The sequence below is a fragment of the Tachypleus tridentatus genome, chromosome 13 (assembly GCF_004210375.1).
Source record: "Tachypleus tridentatus isolate NWPU-2018 chromosome 13, ASM421037v1, whole genome shotgun sequence".
In the NCBI taxonomy this organism is placed as follows: Eukaryota; Metazoa; Arthropoda; class Merostomata; order Xiphosura; family Limulidae; genus Tachypleus; species Tachypleus tridentatus.
In genome coordinates, this window is record NC_134837.1 from 164,235,835 (window position 1) to 164,251,848 (window position 16,014).

The following is a 16,014-nucleotide window of genomic DNA, read 5'->3' on the forward strand; positions in this document are numbered from 1 at the left end:
CGAAAGGTAGGCTTGGTTTGTTTGGAATTTCGCGCAAAGCTACACGAGGGCTATCTTCGCTAGCTGTCCTTAATTTTGCAGTTTAAGACAAGAGGGAAGGCAGCTAGTCATCACCAACCACCGCCAACTCTTGGGCTACTATTTTACCAACGAATAGTGGGATTGACCATCACATTATAACACAGCTGAAAGGACGAACATGTTTGATGTAACGGGGATTCGAACCCGCGACCCTCGAATAAGGAGTCGACCTGAGAAAAAAGAACCGTTTTTTCAGAAAAGGTGCTCGGGTTATACTTATAGGGTATCATATTATTATGTTAAATTAATTTATTGAACCTGTGTGTCTTCCTAACATCATAATTAAGAGCAAAATATTTTCTTTAAATAAATAAGAAGGGCCTGGTTTTTTAGACATCCAGCTGTACTTAAATTATAGACACAACTATATTTACTAACCATATAATTTTTATATTGCTATATAATTATACTGAACAACTTGCCTTGTGTACAGTGGGTATATATTATTCTACAGAAAAAAGTAAAGTTTGGTCCACTAGTTTTCAAATAGCGATAGTTAGGAATCACCAGCGATTCTAATAAATAAAATCACATGGAGACGTGTCACGTGACTGCATCAATCAATGGAATTCTTGAGTAGAACAGAGATGAATAATGATTGGATCTGCAAAACCGTGCAATTCAACTTCTTTTTATGAAATAAAAGACACTTTCCATCAAGAAAATTACCAGAAAAAAATTGCAAATTTAATATACCAACAACTGCTACTACTTTTGTAAAAAAACTATGCTGAATCCAGGTCGATCCGGGAAGTTTCATATGAGCTGTTTATCAACGAACCTGTACAAGTAAGCACAGATTATTAGGGCGTTCGACTCGTAATTTGAGGATCGATGGTTCGAATCCCCGTCGCACCAAACATGCTTGCCCTTTCAGCCATGGGGACACTATAATATGACGATCAACCACAATATTTGTAGGTAAAAAGTAGCCCTAAGGTTGGCGATGGGTGATGATGGCTAGTTGCCTTCCTTCTAGTCTTATACTGCTCAGTTAGGGGCAGATAGCTCTCGTGTAGCTTAGGGCGAAATCAAAAACAAATAACCACTTTTGTTCTGCTGAAATTCAAGTCAAACGTAAAACTTTTCTTTACCAATCCTTGTAGAGAGTAATTTACGTTATATTCCGTACTTTGCGAAGGGGTGGCAAATAAATTCGAGAAGAAGGGACGCCTAGAGAACAAATTTCACAAATCCCACGCTGTTAGAGATTGAGGTTTTATTAGATATTTCTTTATAAAACTAAGAACCTAAAACTTACATAATAAATCAAATTTGAATATTATGTATGTTTAGATGTCAACTTTATTCATATACCACGATAATTAAGTAGTTTAATTAAATTTTGAATTTGAGCATAACTCATTTATACGTCGTGGTATGCGCAGTTTGAGTCGCCTATTGTGGTTCACTGTAATAATACAATGTTTAATATTATTACTTCAAAATATTGATATTTCTCATTAGAATAAATATTATAATCAAACATATGATTAAAAATAGTTATGTTGTTGTGCAAAAATTATAATTTTAACATTACAGATAATTAGATATGCTATAGTTACGTATCTTATATTTATAATCCAGCTGTAGTCCTGCGGACTCAAACCGCTAGAAACTGGGTTTCGATACCCGTGGTGGACCATTGTATAGCTTTGTGCTTAATTTCAAACAAATAAACAAAAAAATTAAAGAGTTACAAGAGGTCTACACGTATTTTTTTTAATATGGAAAATAATAATAATAATAGATACCGTTGACTGTTATGGCTTATGTCTCCAAATGAATTTCAAAGAGTGCCGTATTTTCGGTTGTAATTCTTTCGTTAACTGCAAAAACAAAATCAAACTTGTGGATTCTCTTTTCTTTTAATTATCTGTATACAAACAGTAGCGACTCCGATTACACAGCAAGGGTAGTGCATTAATAGTTGGCCAGGTGGTCAGGGCGCTCGACTTGTAATCTTAGGGTGGCGGGTTCGAATCCCCGTCACGCCAAAACATGCTCGCCCTTTCAGCCGTGGGGGAGCTACAAGGTCAAGCCCACTATTCATTAGTAAAAGAGTAGCCCCAGAGTAGGGGTGAGTGGTGATGACTAGCTGTCTTCCCTCTAGTCTTACACTGCAAAATTAGGAACGACTAGCGCAGATAGCCCTCGTGTAGCTTTGCGCGAAATTCAAAACAAACGTTTCTAGTTGGGTATAAAAAATGCAAGCAATTTCTTCGTGGAAACAATGTATAAATTCCCATATTTTTCAAAAATTTTATACGCAACCAATGGCGTATTTTTGTAGGGTCTACAGGTGGTTAAGCCCCAAGGTCTTAATGGGATTTCATTAATAATTTTATTCTATGTAAAATTACATGGGTGTAGGACCTACACAAATTATTAGCTCTTAAACCCACATAACCTAAAATTCGCCACTGTACACAACATACATACCTAAAACGTTAAACATTTTAACATGTTTAACTCCGTACTTTGATGTATTGAGCCTTTAACACAAATATGCCACGAACGACACTGTTTCGTTGTCACTTTACACTTCGACAGATCTCTTCTTGTACCATTTCAGCACATAAGAGTCACTTTACATTATTTATAGGCAGACAGTGAAATGGAACATCATCCAAATGTATGATTTATTTTTGCAACCATTAGCTAAACAAGACAGGGACATTTTGTGTCAATTAATCTAACCGCGTACATATTACAGCCATTAACCGCTGTTAACTACACGCGTTATTTGTTTAAATAAAATTGTGCATGTTGCTCGAGCAGTCTCTATCTCTCTCTAGAAGTTCTTTTAATATGAAATTAATTAATTCAGTTGAACTAATTAATCGTCAAGGGCGCTCAAAGTTAAAGCAATGCTCCTTCGCCTCGCTCGTGGCTAATAGGTGATGTGTGCCTAATTTGTGAAGGTTTGTAATAGGGGGCAAAGTGTAGATAAATTGAATGCGTTGAAAGCTAGATAGGATTAATGAGCGGATTAGTGCAGAAATTAATACAAATAAACGACCAATATAGGACATAAGGTCATCCAGGGCGACTAGGATATATAAATCCTATGTCAAGAGTTTTTATATGGATGGAAACGGAAGTACCTCGAGAAATCCCACCTTCACTGATAAAGCGCGAATCAGTAACCAGTGCCAGCTTAGCGAGAAGAAATAAGTTATGAAAAAGACGGAAATACTAGATTGAATATAACACGTAACAGGTTTAAACTTTGGGAACTCTGTTGTCACTTGTTCTTCGACAACAAAGTTTTGTCTGGAGTTACAAACTTGTAGAATTGTTTGTCCAGTGATGTTAAACTGTTTGTTTCAGGGTTTATTTTGATGGGCAAATTGACCTTCTCTCACTTTTCTTTTTTGTCATATTCTTTAAAAATGTCTGTTGTACAAAAAATCTGAAACACTGTCAAAATAGTTGCTGGCTTATTTTAAAATACATTTCTCAAAACCTATTCTATATAGAGCTGGTGAGATATACTAATAACAGTCAGATGTACAGCTCCTTCTCTACGTAAAAATCGCTTATGTAACTGCAAAATGTCTTTACAAGTAACAAACCAGAAGACATCGGTTACCAGTCGTTACTTTCATAACTGATAAGGTTAGTGTCATCTTTTAACACACAGACAACAAGAGACCATTTGTTGTTTCACGTTGTCCTTGTATACCCCTTCCATGAAACAAAAAAAAAAAAATAAACTTACTCTTTCTGTTCTGAAAAGTCATCAGTTTCATACGTTAATAACACATGAGAAAAAATCTGTCTTAAGTGGAGTCTAGTCTGCCTTTTTCCAAATTTCTTGCTTGTGTCCTATCGCCCTGTTCTATTCAGAAAGCAGCACAAAAAATCTAATGTCTTTATCTTATCGATCCTCATAAACTTCCGTAAGCTTACTTCTTACACTTATTTTCTTAAAAGAAAATGTTAAGAGATATTAAAATAATGCAGCCCTTCCATCCTAGAATCGTTCTTGTATCCTTACTCTGAAACTTTGTCTATAAGTCCGTATCCTTGTGTTCGGAATGAGACCTAACCAGTAATTTGTATGAAAACGCAACTACTTATTTTGATTTGTAATAAATATGTGTGTGTGTGTTTTCTTATAGCAAAGCCACATCGGACTGTCTGCTGTGTCCACCGAGGGAAATCGAACCCCTGATTTTAGTGTTGTAAATCAGTAGGCTTACCACTGTCCTTGTTTGTTTTGTTTGTTTTGTTTGTTTGTTTGTTTTTGAATTTCGCACAAAGCTACTCGAGGGCTATCTGTGCTAGCCGTCCCTAATTTAGCAGTGTAAGACTAGAGGGAAGGCAGCTAGTCATCACCACCCACTGCCAACTCTTAGGCTACTCTTTTACCAACGAATAGTGGGATTGACCATAACATTATAACGCACCCACGGCTGAAAGGGCAAGCATGTTTGACGCGAGGGGGATGCATCACTGTCCCAGCAGAGGACAAGAGCTATAAATAGATACACAACACTTCTTCCTGTCTTGAGTTTATTTATAATATGTAAATATTTTTATAAAATCTTGCGTCCCCTCCAGTGGCGCAACGGCATATCTGCGGACTTCCAACGCTAAAAACCGAGTTTTTATTAAGTTGCACTGATTTTTATCAAGAATTGACTCGACTCAAACAAAATGTAAACATTACAAATTAATGTTTATTACTATATCACTGAAATATGAGAAAACTGGGTTTTGTTTCTTACTGGTAGCATATTCCTTTTTTCCTCACTTCACCTCGCTCTCACATCCTCCATGTCAACCCAGACACACACAAAAATGACGATATTTATCTCAAAGCACAAATCCTAGGCGCTCGCTGATTATCCTTTATGTAAAAGTCAGAACATTGCATCTAGACATTAGTACACAGAAACACAGCAGTGACGCTTGATAAAGCAGATTCAAAATAAAAACCACATCTCCAGCAATATCCCGCAAACAGGACACAAGTAAAATGTTACTGCTATACAAGGTGGATTTCCTACATATGACAGTCTGAATGGGTATGGCCCAACATGGCCAGATACTTAAGGCACTCGACTCGTAATTTGAGGGTCGCACGTTCAAACCCCATAACTCCAAACATGCTCGTCCTTTCAGCCGTGAGGGCGTTATAACATGACAGTAAATCCCACTATTCGTTGGTAATAGAGTAGCCCAAGAGTTGGCAGTGGGTGGCGATGACTAGCTGCTTTCCCTTTTGCCTTACACTGCAAAATTAGGGATGGCTAGCACAGATAGCCTTCATGTAGCTTTGTGCGAAACTCAAAACAAACAACCTTTTAATTAATTGCATCTACCACGTGGGAAGTAAATCTCTTTCAGAAGCCAACCACCCTGTTAGAAAAATAAATTTGTCTTAGTTGAGGATTACTTTGTAACAGCCAAAATTTATACGAGGGCTGTTTAAAAAATACGCGGACTGTTTGAATTGCGCGGCTCCAGTTGGTTCCAAGGGAATCCGCTTGGTTTCGCTAGGTTCGCACAGCTCAGCTGATTACCACGCCATTTTCCGATTGCAGATATCTTTATTTGGTTATTAGCTACGCGGTTTTAAGTGAAGTGCGATTTTTTCGTTTGGCGGATTTCAGAATGAATGACCTGAAGGAGCAACGACTTGCTGTGAAATTTTGTGTTAAACTTGGAAAATCTGCGACTGAAACTTTTGCTGTGCTTAACACGGCTTACGGTGATGTTGCTATGAAGCGTACGGCATGTTCCAAGTGGCATGAACGTTTTAAGGATGGTCGACAGTCCATTGAAGATGATGAGCGTCCTGGACGTCCTTCCACGTCAACTGACGACCCACACGTCGACAAAATCAACACCCTGGTGCGAGCAAATCGACGTCTGACTGTCAGGGAGCTTGCTGAAGAGTGTGGGATATCAGTTGGATCTTGTTACGAGATTTTGATCGAAAAATTGAAGATGCACCGCGTTGCTGCGAAATTCAGCCCTCAGAACTCGTGAGTTTTTGGCCAAACACTCGATCACTGTTCTTCCCCACCCCCCCTACTCACCTGACCTTGCTCCTTGCGATTTTTTCTTGTTCCTCAAACTCAAAAGACTCTTGAAAGGAAGAAGATTTGAGACGATTCCCGAGATTAAGGCAAATGCGACGAAGGAGCTGGAGGACATTACAAAAGAAGCGTACCAGGACTGTTTCAACAAGTGGAAACACCGTTGGGATAAGTGTGTGCGTTGGGGAGGGGAGTACTTTGAAGGGGTCCCAGACCTGTAACTTCTAAATAAAGTACATTTTGTTCTATAACGTCAGTCCGCATATTTTTTTAACAGACCTCGTATTTGTGTCCTTACTCTGACCATCCTCATCTTTAATTTTGAAAAAATGGCTTACATTAATACTACCAATTCCCTTAACAATTCCATTTCCATATTATAATTAAAAGCCATCTGCCATTTTTCGTCATTTCATCAAATAATCCAAGTCCTCTTGTAAGACGGTAGCATCATTCCCAAAGCCAACAACACAAAAATATTAATTTAATCAGCAAATTTTAATAAACTATTGATCATTCCTTTATCTGTATCAATGATCTAAATAAAAACGATCAAAGGTCTCAACAATGAGGGCCACTCGTGACATCAATTCATTTTGACTGATCTCAATTTATAACAAACCTTTGTTTCTTACAGCTAATAGCAAGTAAATCACATGACCTATAATTAACCTCTTTCAAAACCGTTGAATAAGTATTACCTGGCTCACGTGCTATATCGTTCTTTAAACTTTAGAAAAAAAACATAAAACATAATGGAAACATAAAAACCTTAATTCACGTCACCAAACTAGCCAGGCTTCTTTCTATTCTGAATAAATAATATCTTGACTGCAGGGATGGAAAGCAATAACAAGAGTCACAACTCCAAGAACTCCTGAGTTACACTAAAAAAACCAAAATGTCAACCACGCTACCTCTGCCATATCCTTTGCCAACAAAGCCTTTTGCTCAATACCAAAAGGTCATTAGGCAGAATTGGATACGACAGGCATAATATTTGTCAAAGTGCTGTTTATATCTTTGTTTTCTTGAACTAAACTTCTATGATTTCAATTAGTTTGGGAGAATAAATTGTAATTATTATAAATTATATCTTATTATAATACAGTTTGCAGTTTATACGACCAGAACTCAGATCTCGGAAACTACCGCACCAATCATAACTGGGTAATATTTTTATGACTGAACAGTATTTTTTACAGCTAAGCAATAGATAAAACAATTGAAATTTCCACAAAAATGATATGTTTCAGACTTAACTAATAAAAAATTACAAAAAGGAGTGAATTTCTGATGCAAAACAATAAGAAACACATAAAAATATTTGTTTTTCTTTAGTGAAGCGGTGGGCTGAGCAGATAGCCCTTTGTGGCTTTGCTATATGAAAAACGCACACAAACACACACTTTAGTGAATACCTCATGAGTGTTGCAAGAGAAAAGCAAAGCACTTTCATTGATAATTGCGTCTACAAAGAAAGACTTCAATAAAATCTACTCTATGATGTATGTAATGCCGTGTTTATGCAACAAATCTCTTAAAGATATTAGTACTGCAATATAAGTGTCATGTTAACGTCAATTTACTGATTTTTTAAGATCGCATAATAGAAATGATTCCGAAATTTTACATGTAGCTTTACCGTTGTAAGTCTGTTATTTGATGAACATTTTATAGAATGGTTGATGAACTAATATGTCAGAATTATATAACCGTGGTTTTACTGTAAGTTAGTACAATATAATGTACTACCCCAGATGTATTTGCGACATTATCGGTGGCATTTGCCGATGTTACATTAATAAAACTTCTGAAAATATAAAGTAAAATGTTGCTATATATATCGTTACTTTATTTACGTTTATCAAAATGTACTATAATAAATTCCAGTTTGCGTTAAACAAAGTTGAGAATAACAGTTGTTACTTCGTGTTTGTGTGTAAGAAAGTAAACTACAATTATAACGCTGTTGTACTTTCATTTAAATGTAAAATGGCTTCAAAAACATTACACTGTAGTTTAAGTGTTCTGCAGATCTATCAGGAGTTGTTGTTGTTTTAAATAAAGTACAAAACTACACAATGGGCTATCTGTGCTCTGTCCACCATGGGTATCGAAACCCAGTTTTAAGCATTGTAAGTTCGCAGACATACTGCTGAGTAACTGGGAGGCGATCTTTGCGGAAACGTAAGTATTTTTTTGTTGTTGTTATTAATTAAGCACAAAGCTACACAATGAGCTATCTGTGCTCTGCTCACCACGGGTATCGAAACTCGGTTTTTAGCGTTGTAAGTCTGCAGACATACCGCTGAGCCAATGGGGGCGGTCTTTGCGGAAACGTAAATATTATAATTAAAATACACAATTCTCAGTGGACTTCAACGTAAACGATACTTTGACATGATAAGCAATATCGTCAAGATTCCAATGTTCTAACACATCCATTGTGTATATATATCTGTTTTTCACTGAATTATTGAAGTACATTGGATTTAAGTAAAATTAAAGAGACAAGCATTTGCGAGGGAAGGCAACATGTCTCCAACATGCAATCACAACATGGCCAATTATGACACCAGAAAAACTGAAAAACATATGAGAAATCGAAAATTGGCCATATCACTGATTAAGACCTGAAAAAAGGCATCATTGCATAAGCCCTCATGTCAGATGGTTGACGTACGCACGAATATTTCAAGAAGACCTGAAATTATTATCTATAAAAATTTATCAAAAGACAAAAATTGTTTAAATCTCTGTTTGAGACCTGTATTAAAGTATTTTTGTACCAAATTCCATGTAAATTATCTGACATACTGGGAAGCAATTGTCATAAAATCCTAAAATTACAATTTTTGTATTATTATAACCCCTTCTATAATTATAAAAAAAAAAATAGGCAAGGCTAATTTTTTATTTACTAATTTTTTTGCCTGTAGAAACGTAATTGAATAAAAGCCCTAAAATTATGGGCTTATTTAACCTTCTAACTTTTTCCAAAACTATCAAAAATAAGAATGTCCCATATTATTGTACGTATGTGGGTGGGACCTGCCTCCCGCTAGTACAGCGGTATGTCTCCGGATTTACAACGCTAAAATCAGGGGTTCGATTCCCCGCGGTGGGCTGAGCAGATAGCCCGACGTGGCTTTGCTGTAAGAAAAACACACAAACACAGTGTATGGGACCTGTAAAAATTATCTCTTTGCCAAACCTCACATGAACTGACTGAAATACGACGGAGTAATTCTCAAAATACCCTAATATTATGCTTTTTATTTCAGAATGATAACTTTTAGTGTGAGAAACATTGGTACCCATAAAACTGTGCTATGTTAGAAGAATTTATAAAAATTCCTGGAGAATACAATCATATCATGTTTATAGACATTGGTACTTAAAAACTCATACCACCTCCATCAACAAGTAAAATCCTTTCTCAGAGAAAAGGATCTGAATGAAAACCCTAAAATTTATTTTACATATTAATATTAAATATGGAATCATTCCAACAATGAGAACTTAATATAATAAGAAACAAATGAAGAATTAACAAAACATCTTTTACAAACATTAAAAAATATTCAGTATAGAATCAAAATCCAAAATTTTTCAGTTTTCTGGGGTGTTGAAAACTTAAATGTCCTTATTTATTATTTCAGTTGCCTGAGCTAAAGTTAGCAGTTTGTGATAACTTTATTGAAATCCTGTGAAGTGTATACAAATTATTTCAAGTGAACTGCTTCATTTTATTTAATGTTTTGTTTTTCCTTTCATCTTTATTGTGGCCATTACTCACAAAACTTTTATACTCAAATCTAGAGACAATGCTCTTTGTATTTGTTCTGAGAAGATTATAACTTTATTTAAGCTAAGTTCTATAAATTACTTAATACAAGGCAACAATAAAACAATACCTTAGGCAATCAGATTGCAAAGCTTCATTAATATAGCAAGCATGCAACATTTCTTTTGTTAATCTTTAGTACTAGTTTAGTACTTTATGATCCTGTTGTTAACTGGATGACAGTATGTGGTGTCATTTTCTACAGCCCAGATAAATTAGGTAAATTAGAAAAATAGCAATAAGATGAAGTGTAGATTTTACCTTAATGTGATAGAATTATTATTGATGCCTCTATAATAACTAATAAGTAAACATAATTCAGTAAGCTAGCTAGCTAATTCATACTTAAACAAATCAACATAAAAAAATGATGTTCTCGAAATATGCACATTTTGACCCATAATGGATATCACTGTTATGTTCTGAAACTCTATAGCAGTGGTTCCCATCCAGGGGTGCGAGAATGTGTTCCAGGTGGTGTGAGATAACATTTGATTTGGCCACCTTCACCTTTATTCTTAAATAAATAATTACTGTGAGGGGTGCGAGAACATGTTAAAATTTTTTAGGGGTGTGTGGCATAAAAAAGTTTGGGAATGACTGCTCTATAGTATGAAAATTGAATTACTTGATTTCTGTGATGATGAGATTAAATTACATTTAGCATTTTATGAGAGTTCTGATGGAACATTCCACTTGTGCATCACATTTTTGTAATCCATTTAATTTCTTTGTAGATTTATACATTTTATTTTAGCCTGTATTACACAGGTTTTGACAAAAATCTAAAAACATTGTTTATTTTCATTTATGCTTAAATCACATGATATTTCAGGAAATGTTTGAAATAAAGTTTGTGACTTAAGAGTAAGTCTCTTTCCCTGCTCTAAAATTTGGGAAATATTTGCATTTTCAGAGATGAAAGAAGTTTAGTTAGCCAAACCAAAAAAAAATGCAATATTGTGGTGTAGCCAGCTTCATGAAATGTGGTCATGACACTGTGTACAGCAGAGTGAAAGATTTTGTTAATAAATTTGCATAACAAAGCACTCATTATAGCTAAAATTGACATTAACAGCTCTTTAAAATTATATAAATCAGCAGAATATTATATAGCACTTTAAACAAATTAATATATTTCAAGTATTAAGTACATTTGAGAATGCTACTCAAATTGTACTGTGCATGAGATACAATATGAGGATACATTTATAGAACATAATTGCCTATTGAATTTGACACAATGCTTGCTTTTGTTTAGTTGACTAATAAGTGCCTGTATTTATTTTGTTTACTGTATTATGTTGTATCTTAAATTTTATGTTAAGAAAAAACGCAAGTGAAAGTTACAGTAACACCTACATTTCTGTGTTTAACTATAGTTTTATTTTTTGCTTGAAACTAATTCTACCAACAGTATCAAACACCACTTACTTCAATTATCATCCAAAAATTTGTGATCATTGCAGTGTAAATTTGACTCAACTCATATTGAAGTATCACATACTTCATTTAGTGATAGCACTATGTTTTGATTAACTTGTATTGTAAGTTTTGTTGATGTAGCTTCAAAAGAGTCCTTAATTATAAGCTTTAAACAAAAAGTTTCAATATGTTTAATTGCTACTCATGTGCAGAGCTTTGTGCTGTCCACTGTATTAATTACATTATTATACAAAATATTTTATATGAATTGAAAAGTAAATTCTTTGTCTTAATTAATAAATACGCATGTTATACAATATGAGAAGGGTAGGAAAAACATTTTGCTATAAGCATGCATATTTTAACATGAATTTAAGAGCTCTACCTTAAACATATATGTTGTATAACAAGACCAGAGGAGGTAGTAATTTGATAACCACGTTCATAGATTTGATACGCATTGAAAAGCATGTTCTTTGCCTTAAACATGTATTTTGTACAATACTTAACTGGACCAGAAAAGGCAAAACTTGGACCACTAGTCTTGTCATTTTTGCATACTTTTGATCAAAGGTGTTAAAGTTTTTAACATCTTTAATTTTTAAGTCATATCTGCCTTTAACTTTAAAAGAACAAGCTCACACCATGATTTTTAAACCTTTTAATTATTTTCTTACATTACAGTAAAAATTAAATTTTTATTCTAGAAATATTTACATTTTGAATTATCAATGAAGCCAGGATGAAAATTGTATTTATGTCTTGCAGAAGAAGAACTGTAAAAATTGTGAATTACAACAAATGAAGTAGTATAGGACATACTGTACTTTTAGTGTTGGATTTAAAAAGATATCAAAATAATAAATATGTAGTTGCCAAGAAAGATAAAAACTTTATTAATATTATTATTCTCATCTGTATAGAATAAATATGTTTAGTGACTGTAATAATTGCCCTTGTTATCAAGGAAAATATCTTATTATTATGTGAAAACATTATTTTTATTTAAGTTTAGTGTAAATAATAGTTTTTATTCCTGTTGTGCATTTTTAGAAAAAAATTTAAAATGTGCTTTCATTTTTTGACAGCTTCTTCCATTTTGGGACTGGACAAAAATTTATTATTATTCTTGCCTTGTTGATAATCCTTTATTTTCAATAAATAAGATTACAGAGAGTGACTGTCAGGTAATATAATTTATTTTTGTGTTTTAAATATTTGTTGGAATTGTTATGTTAAATGCCTTTACAGTGCATTTCAGTATCCTAATCTCATATTACTAAGTTTGTTGTTTTGAAACTCCTTTAAACTTTTTCTGTAATAAAGCAAATAAAAATATTATTTTAGTAAATATTAGAAATAAAAATATAGTACAGCCTTTCATAATGTAGTTTAGTGTCAGTGCTTAGAAATATAGACTATAGCATGATATCCTAGGTCTTTACTGAAAAGTTTCTCAGAAAAACTAATTAAAGAAAGTCTTTTCTTGTTTGATAGTTAATTATTTCTAATATAATGTAAGTGCTTGTGTAGATTATGATGTGGTATAGTTCAAAGTAAAACTAATTTCACATGATTATTAGTATGTTGTGTGGTAACAGCTATAAAAAGTAAATTTGGAGGACGTTTTCAGCCAGTCTTCTATACATGTAAAGTTCTTTGTTAAAATTCTAACAATATACTTAGTTAATTATACCAACTGATGCATGTAAATTTATTTCTTTAATCTGGCACTGAAATAACCTGCTAATTTGCAGATATGTAAAGATGTGGTAGAAATCAAGAGATGTAATCAAACATCACAGGATGAAATTACTGAGCATTTTTTGAAACATGATATACCATTAATTGTAATGGAATCTACCAATAACTGGCCAATCACAGAGGAATCATTCAGTATTGCTAACTTAAGTGAGGTAAGTAAACTAGTAGGTACAATATCAGTAGTTTCTGAACAAAGTAAACCATTTACACAAATAAAAACTAAACATCAATTCAGTAAATATGTAGATTATGTAATATACCAACCTAACTAACAATAAAACAAAAATATGTAATGATTATAAAAATATAACATGCCAGAATAAAGTACCAGATAAAAATTATATTTAACTTTATTTTCAACTAGTTAATTTCAAAGTTACTGTACTTTTTTCCTCATTTCAGGGTTATCTGGATGATTCTCGACTAAATAGGTTTGGTGTTTGTATGTTTCAAACAAATTTGAGGTTTTGTACACCTCAAACATTTTTACACAATTTAAAGACATACCCCAAAATGGATCAGTGGTATGTTCACTGGTAAGTCATATTTACTGAAATACTAGTTTTACAAAATGTCTATAACTTTATAAAAATGAATTATACAATTTGTAATTATAGTATTAAATACCAGAGGTAAGGTAAGCTTTTTAGGGCTAGTGTTAGTTACATTTTGGTACAAGACAATGAAGTTTCCATGAACATAAAATTTAAAAAAAGAAACTTGCATTTATATATCTTCTTTTATTACTTGAAACAATTTACTCCAAACAGTATAACCTTTTCAGAATGGAGATGTCGGCCCTGTGGTATAGTTCTGGATTTTGAAACCGATGATCCAGGTTTGAATCCACAATTACCATAGTATACACTGCTGGCCAAAATCGTAAGGCCAATAAACATAAAAAAAAAATATGCATTCTGCATTATTAGACTCAACCACTTATTTGAGTAGAGCTTCGAAAGATAGCTATAAGAAAAGAGAAAATAAAAAAAAAAGATTTTTAGCATTTAACAGGGAAAATGTGAACACTATGAAATTAACCTAAATACTAGCTGGTCAAAAGTTTATGACCATACTGAAACAAAGCGTTAATCGGTAAACATGTAACAAAATTTAGTCATTTGTGTTCAAGCATTAGCATTGTCAACATCTCCTACTGACATCTACTGTGTTACATTGGATAAAAATATGGCAAAGGCTAAAAAGTTGACAGAGTTTGAACGTGGCAGAATTGTCGAGCTACAAAAGCAAGGTCTCTCTTAATGTGCCATCGCTGATGAGATTAGGCTTAGTAAAACTGCTGTTACAAATTTCTTAAAAGACCCTGAGGGATATGGAACGAGAATTTCAAGTGGTCGGCCCAAAATATTTTCGCCCGTGTTGAGCAAGAGGAATCAACGTGTTGTCCTGCAAGACAACAGCCGATCGTCAAATCAGATTAAGGCCCTTACAGACACAGAATGCAGCTCAAGAACAATAAGACTGCATCTACAAGAGAAAGGCTTTAAAAACTATAAATGTCTACAAAGGCCTTGCTTCCTTCCACACTACGAAACAGCTTGGTTAAACTTTGCTAAGAAGCACCAAAACATGGGACATAGAAAAGTGGAAGAAGGTTTTGTTCTCTGATGAGAAAAAATTTTATCTGGATGGTCCAGATGGCTTCCAACATCACTGGCACGATAAAGATATCCCACTGGAGACAATTTGTACATGACACAGTGGAGGAGGTTCCATCATGATCTGGGGTGCTTTCTCCTTCCATGGAACAATGGAGCTTCAGGCTATACAGGAGCATCAAACAGTGGCTGGCTACATTGGCATGTTGGAGAGAGCATCCTTATTGACTGAAGGCCCTCATTTGTGTGGATATGACTGGATCTTTCAGCAGGACAATGCTGCAATCCACAATACTCGCAGGACAAAGGACTTTTTCATGGCAAATAACATGATTTTTTTGGATGGTAAGGGAAGTCTATAGAAATGGATGTCAATTCCAAACAGTGCATGATCTTCGTGAAGCCATCTTCACCACTTGGAATAACGTTCCAACCAGCCTTCTGCAAATGCTTATATCGACCATGCGAAGCGAATGTTTGCAGTTATTTGCAATGACAGCCATGCAACTCACTACTGAGACCTCTTGTTGGGCATTTCCTACACTGTTTATAGCTTCTTTTTGGTATGGTCTTAAACTTTTGATCAGCTAGTATTTAGGCTAATTTCATAGTGTTTACATTTTCCATATTAAATGCGAAATAGTTTTTTAATTTTATTTTCTCTTTTCTTATTTTCATCTTTCAAAGCTCTACTCAAATAATTGGTTGAGTCTAACAATGCAAAATGCATATTTTTTCTTTGTTCATTGGCCTTAAGATTTTGACCAGCAGTGTATATTCCCCACACATTTAGCATGAGTGGTACAATGCTGGTTAGCTATGTTCCCTTATATTAGTAGCTCAAAGTTAGAGATAATGGCATGAAGCCTTAGCAGCTTTGTTATAAATACTAATACCACATTTCAGTGTAAAAATTACATACATGATATGGCTTAGTGTTCTTAAATTTCATTTACTGAAAAGAAAATAATTCTACATATGAAGTATGTACTGAATAATGTTCATAGCTTTGAAAATTAAATCTTGGGAAATGTTGTTACCATGTCAGTTTATAAATTCTATATACAGTATTATTCAGTATTTTTAGAATTCAGTCATTTGTTTTCACAGACATACCTCATAATATTATCAGTTATCTGGCCAGTCATTGAACTAGAAGTAAATAGGAGTGCACAGATTTAAAGTTTCTTGACTAACACAAGTAAGTGATGAGTACCCAACC

At 34.0% G+C, this 16,014-nt stretch overlaps 1 long non-coding RNA gene across 1 annotated transcript in view; it reads left to right on the forward strand.

The window, feature by feature from the left end:
- Positions 1-16,014, forward strand: part of LOC143238360 (uncharacterized) — a 42,936-nt gene that overhangs the window by 10,170 nt on the left and 16,752 nt on the right. Inside the window, exons 2-5 of the long non-coding RNA XR_013020547.1 lie at positions 12,498-12,596; positions 13,167-13,325; positions 13,576-13,709; positions 15,903-15,993. This is a non-coding gene — a long non-coding RNA (uncharacterized LOC143238360). The remainder of the gene's footprint in view (positions 1-12,497; positions 12,597-13,166; positions 13,326-13,575; positions 13,710-15,902; positions 15,994-16,014) is intronic.